Source organism: Xiphophorus couchianus, chromosome 3 (genome assembly GCF_001444195.1).
Source record: "Xiphophorus couchianus chromosome 3, X_couchianus-1.0, whole genome shotgun sequence".
Taxonomy (NCBI): Eukaryota; Metazoa; Chordata; class Actinopteri; order Cyprinodontiformes; family Poeciliidae; genus Xiphophorus; species Xiphophorus couchianus.
Window position 1 is genome coordinate 6749596 of NC_040230.1, and position 6960 is coordinate 6756555.

Genomic DNA, 6960 nt, shown 5'->3' on the forward strand with positions numbered 1-6960 from the left:
AAGAGGAAGCAGTTGCCACAGCGACGAACCGCAGCCGCATCACTTCATGAGTTCATAAGGTTTATCACAGTGTGTATGATGCCTATTGAAATCCACAGAGCTCCTCTTTGTCACCCACTCAGGTTGTACAGGTGTTATATTTCCAGGAGAATCGAGTCTAAAGGTTCTCATATATTTTACCGTAAATTTCAGAATGCAAGATTTTAGCAGGTCTAACAGAAAATTTTAATTACTAATAGTATCGTTTAATTTAAACATGTATTTTTGCTGGTGTCATCTTAAACTTAACCTTTTTTAAATCTGTAATCACAGTTAAAGGTGCAGTATGCAACTTTTAAAAAAATATGTTTTCTACATATTTTTAAAATGTGTTTCCATGTTGTGACAGTATAATATGAGACAGATAATCTGTGAAAAGATTGATTTCCTCCACCTCCTGTCTGAGCTACTATTGCCGTCTGAAGAAATTCACCGCTCCTCAACAATAACAACCTGAGCCAGGTGGAGGGTGTTAGCACTGTCAATCAATTCATGTACCTGCTGCTAAATATTCTAATGGCGGAGAAACAACTTACCGTTTCACGAAAACTGTTTATCTGTCATCGGAGGTCCTCCTAATTAGCCTGAGATTTCATGAGAGGCTGTGCTAGCTGTATCGTAAGAGCGGAAGGTGGAAAGGGGATGAGCAGCGCCACACAGAGGGTAATTGACAGCGCTGAGATCCGCCTCTTGGCTGTGATTTGTTGTTTCTGGATAGTACTGGGAGAAGGCAGAAGAGCTTAATTTTTTTAAAACAGATTATCTGTCTCATACCATACAATAACAATATAGTGACAGTTTCAACAAATATGTACAAAAATATTTTTGATAAAAGTTGCATACTGCAACTTTGGTTTGTGGAGTGTAATGATTTATTTATTTAGGATGGTTTGGATGATCATTTTGAACCCACTTCATTTACATTTGGTCAGGTTATTTTTATCTGATATTAATTTAATGATTGGAAATATTTACTTTTTAATTAACTAATGGAAGACTGAATAATTGTAGTTATTATTCTGATTATTAATAGATTAATCTGATAAAAGAATTTGGTGGATTGTACAGATTTTTTATTTAATCATTTAAGCCTTTTATATACAAGAGTAAAAAATAAACAATGAAAATAACCAATTCAGTTTCTTTTTTTAGATAACGTTTATTATTGGCCTAACTACTGTGAGTGTGGTGTTCTTCCAACAAATTGCCTTTTTTGAATCTGTATATTCCAGTTAATGATTAATCAATTACTAAATTAAATGATTATTTCAGTAATCGCTTAAGTGTTGATTTTCTGAAGAGTTTAGGTTTCAATTGGCCAGTACGGGGATTAAACCCATGACCTTGGCGTTATTAGCACCACACTCTGACCAGCTGAGCTAACCGGCCATATGTAATGTTGAGTTTTCATCGATGTAAGAAAAATTTACATGATCTTAGCACAATGAAAATTTAAGAAAAGAGCTCATATTCTAAAGTTTTTCAAAATCAATATGCATAATGGTTTAATTTAAATTCTTCTGCTATATTTAATCCCAATTATTCCGATTAATTGTTTCAGCCTTGGATAAAGTCTTCTTTCACAGCACCACAGTAGAATTGATGGTCCATAGGTATTGTATTTAATATTTCCAAAATGTTCGACTTAAACTTCAGATGTGTCATTTAGAGACAGGGGCTGACATACCACAAGAGATAATGGTTTACTTATGGTCCACTGCTGCCCTCACCTGGAATGTGGGTTGAAACTCATTTAGTGAAATTAAGAATCAGTTCTACACTGTACACATCTTATTTGAATCAACAGAAATGGTTATAGTTAATCAAATATCTGATTTAAACAATTCCGTTATGATCTGATGTGAATGGGGTCGTTACTTTCTCTTTCCATCTGTTCCCAGTTCTCTGCTTGATTAAAGGAGGTTGTTTCTGGCCACTCATCGTCCTAAACACAAAGGCCTCCTGCATCTACTTTCTATCTTGCAGCTTAATCCACTCTGAAAGAACTGCTTAAACCTCGAAGATTTCCAGGTGTTCTTTGCTAAACCTGACCTGCCTTCCTATGCTGAAGACGACGTCTTTATGCTCCCATCAGCCCGGACCGAGGAAACTGATTCCTGACCGTATCTCTGCACATAAACATTGTCTGGAATCTGTCTATTCCAATAAATCTTGACCAGGGGTTTCCAAACTTTTTGTTGAGATAGCCCCCCAAAACTCATTGGTTTCTGGCCGGGGTTAATGTTACAAAGTACGTAAAGAAACATCAACATTAGCATGTCTCACTTTTATTAACTATTCAATAGTTATTACATTTGTTTATCATAAATGATGCTTCATATCTTCTGACTTAGCTGGCCATGAATTATGCAGTGGACTATTTTATTATTATTCCGGTGTTTATGTCATAATACACTACCTGATAATAAAAAAAACATTAATAAAGCGCTTCACAAGTCACTCAAAGAATTTGAAACAGCGACAAAGGGCTACCTTAATGGAGTAAAATATTTATATAGTTGTCCATCAAAATACCTTTTTGTACTGCAGGAAAGCATGTAATATTTTATATTTATCAAATCACATTTTATTTTCTAAAGTTCTTGGATTTTGTTTCTTAGTCAGTGCTTCTTCACAGCAGGTCTGCTGGATGTTTGCTTCAGTCTTTTTTCTGTTTTACATGACTACATGGTGACACTTGGTTAACCAACGGCTAATCATTGATGATGTCACGTTCGACAGATTCTAGAGATTTCAAAATAAATACATAATAATACGGCATTTTATTAAACGTTTTGTGCTTTTCTGTCCCATAATGAAAACTATTTCGAAATAATTTTCCTCTGAAACCTTTCTAAGAACCGGCCAAGCCGTTGCTAGCTATGCTAACGTGTGATGGCTATGCTAGCTAGTTTGAGGAGAAAAGCAATTGGATAAATTTAACCGGCAGCCAATCAGAGAGATTAGCGTGGTAAATAATATTTTAATAACTTATTTTAACCGATTAAAAACAAATGTGATAATATATAATTTAACCATTTATTACATTATTTTTCTTATTTTCGCATTTTCTTCTTCTCATCTTCCGTCTAACTGCCCCCTAACGCCCCCTGGCGGCCCTCACTTTGGAAAACACTGCCTTTGACAACCTGTTTATATGTCAGCATGCACTTCGTTCATCTCAGTGTCAACATGAGGAAAAAGCTCATGGACCGACTTGAATGACTCATGGCTGGAGCGCCGACGTTCCCAAACCAACTTGGTTTAGTTTTCTGCCAAGAAGAATAACAAACGTAGAAAGAAAAGGTCTTTTCAAGCTTGCAACTAATTAAGAAAAGTAATGAATGTTTGAATGTTTATATAAAATACATTTTTCAGTCTTAATAAATTTATAAACAACCGAGTTGAACTTTGGCACAAAGGTTCATGTTAAATGGATGTATTAGGTGGAAAAAATAACAGAATGAGCCAGAAACATAAACTGTGGAATATTTGACAGGTTCTGAAAACATGTTTAACAAATACCGTTCCTGGTGAATGATAGATTGAACTGGTGAAATTTCTGTCAAACTATGTGTCATATGTTTACTGTCAGACGTTCTGAAACAAAAGTAAAATAAATTAAATCCAAAGCCAAGCACAGGTTTGGAAATATAAAACCTTGTTTTTAATGCACTGCATAAATTTGCATAAGACTCCACACAGGAAAATCCCCCTTTGCTGCTTTCCATTTGAAAGGCAAGATGACAAATTAAAACCAGAAATGCAGTTTTTGGTGTTTCTCAGCACTGACATAATTTATTGCTCTGCTGAAGGAAAGGCAATGAAATGTATTCAGTTGTGTCTTACAATTGGTCAAATTCCCACGTTTGAATGAATCATAAATAGTTTCCAACCCAGGAATTCAGACAAAAACTTTTAAAGGAATCAGTTTTCTCTAATTCTGGCTATGACAGACACAGGCACAGCTCAACAAAAACATTTCCGTCCAGAAAAACCCAAAAGTCACATTTTGTCTCATCACAAATACAAATTTACTAATTTAAAACTTAACTCTTACTGTTTTCATGATGCTGTTTGTTCATTAATGTTCCCTAACAGATTGAATTCACAAAAGTGGAGTCTGTTTATTATTTTGTTGACTTCTGAAGGAAAACTGTTGGATTTTATCACTCAATTACAATAATAGAAATATATTGTCACAGAATAGTTAGAAAATCACGCATTTTTTTTCTGTCCATTTTACAATTACGTGCTACTTATCACATAAATTAAAAACTGAATTAAAGCTAAATAAACAATTTTTGTGTGTAAAGTGCATTGAGATGACCTGTTGTGAATAATTTGGAGTTAAAGGAAATAAACTGAATTGAACCAAAGTAAAATTGTTGGAAAGTTTGTGGCAATGAAGGGAAACTAAAAAGCAGAAAAAGTTCATCAGCTACTCATAGATTTGCAATTCTCTATCAAAACTTGTGTTTATTTTCACAATTTACCGGATATTTACTTCTAATTTGAACAGTTTGTAGAGATCAGAGGAATGGCGCATCCTGTGCAGCTGCAGGGAAAAGAAAAACGGTTCCGTTGCCACGGAAACCAGGGAAAGGCCAACAGCTAAACTCACTTTTAAAGACTGCGATATCTTCAGAGGAGACACACTCTGATGTTTTTCCTCTATAGATAAAATTACAGACCACGGCACAGCCTGGGATGTGGCTATCTGCCGATCAAAAGCCAATCTATGAGCGGAGTGCAGGGTTGCTTAAGAAAAGGTTGGTCAGCTGGCAGAAAAGTGTCTTAAAAAAACTTCTTTTAGCACCAAGTGAGTCTGACCCCTCAGTACTTCTGTCGTTTCTTTTTTCTTTTTTTTTTGGAGTGGAAGATGCTTGAATTTATTTTTAAATTTGTCTGAGCATGGTTATTAGCGTTGATGGATTTGTTAAATGCCCACTATTAAACCCTAACTCTTATTTCAAGTTTTCAAAGATATTTACACTAGAAATTAGACCCAAAATTCTCGGTAAGATTTTGTGTTTTTGCAGTGCAGGCTTAGAAGACAAATCAAGTCCAACTTCAGTGTGTAAGTTTGTATAAAAAAAACCGGCATCAGCTGCTCAATCTGCAATCCCCCAAAGTAATAACTCCGTCTAATGAGATGGCAAACCCGCAAATAACGTAATGCGGCGACTGTGGGGTAATGTTATTCAATCAGCCGTGCATCGCTGCTCTGTCTGGTTGAACATAATCAAAGCTATAAGAGGTTTTATCCACATTAGAGATGAGCTGTGCTGTAAAGAGCTTGGTGTGTGTGTGTGTGTTCTGTTTACAAGGCTGTGAAAAGTGCGTTTTGACTCTTGGCTATCATGCGATTTGGCTGATTCGGAGCTGAGAAGATGATTCGTCTGATGTGGCCTCTGAGGATGGGAAATGTGTCAAGAGGCAAGAAGATGGAAACAAGCAGAGGAGAGAAGCGAGAACCAGCGAGACACTGGAAAATGTGTGCATACGGACTGACACACTGACGTCAAAAGAGGTTTTTAAGTATGTTTTTCTTACAGATAGTTATTCCAATTAAATGCAATAAACTCTTGGGAGGGTTGCTGGTTGACTTTAGTGTTTTCCAGCTCTGAATTATCCGTCTCTGGGTAAAATGATGGACGTCAAACTGCTTTGAAGTAAGCTTTTAAATGTTGTGATGTAATTCTGTCCTTGGCATGTCGTACAAGTCGACCAAATTTCTATGTCAAATGTAATATTTCAGAGTTTGTTAAGCACTCTAACAAGATTCCCTGAAACTTTTAGAAAAGAAACAGGCCTGTTTTATTACATATTCTTCACCATAATTAACTTAACTATGTTTTCAACATATTCAACATGTGACCAAAACACATGGTTTTAGCTAAAATACCAGTAGAGCTTCACAAAATGTACGTGTTTATGTTTGTAATGGTAGGGCAGAAAGGTTTTGTTATGGTTTTCCCACAAAAGAACTGATTGGAATAGAATATAATTGTTACCTAAGTGCTTCTTCTGAGTGGTATGTTTTCATGTCTTTTCCATTTTGAAGATCAGCAAAGAGAAATTATCCCTAACATCAATATTTAATCCACAACCGTACAGAAAGTCACTGATTATTAAATAAAGCAAAACGCTATGATCCACTTAAAAACACAAGTACTCAAACTAAAAGTTATATTTTTCTACATTAAAGCTAATTTAACTAAAAGATTTAATTAGTTTAAATGGTTTTTTATACAAAACATTACCAATAATAGTGCTCGGATTTAATTTCAGTGTAATTTTCATTTGAAAGAAGTTCTTTGAACTACAAAATGTGACGTTTAAATAAAAACTTTTTTGTGTGTGCAAATTAGAGTTAAATTATGTTTTAAAGTGCTGGAAAAGTATTGACTCACTTTTCTTTTGCTTTTATTTCTGACTTGGAGGCTCATTTAGTAGATAGTTTATCTCTTCCGTTCTGTTTGTGTCGCTGCTGTCCAGGGCCGGTCCAAACCTTTTTGGGGCCCTAAGAAGATTTTTATTTGGGGCCCGCTCATCCCAAAATGTTAACACAAGATGCTTTATCATTCCTAGGCTACTCTAAGTGTAATTATTAGTACGCCTGTCGCAGTAAGTAATAAATTAATTGAACAATAAGTTGAAACGATATCAGTAATTTCCATTTGGATGATTTATTGTTTTTTCTATTTTCTCTTCTTCTACCAAAAACTGGATAATAAAAGTCTTCAGTCTGGTGTTTTGGTCTAAACTAGCCCCTCTTTACAGTTTTTTTAAAAATAAAGACTTCATAATTATTTTCTTGTTGTTGTTTCTGTTGTTTTGTTTATTTATTTTGGATATTTAAAATGTCTTCCAGTTCCTGTGTTAAATGTTTATTAGAATTTAAAGCTTATTCATCTT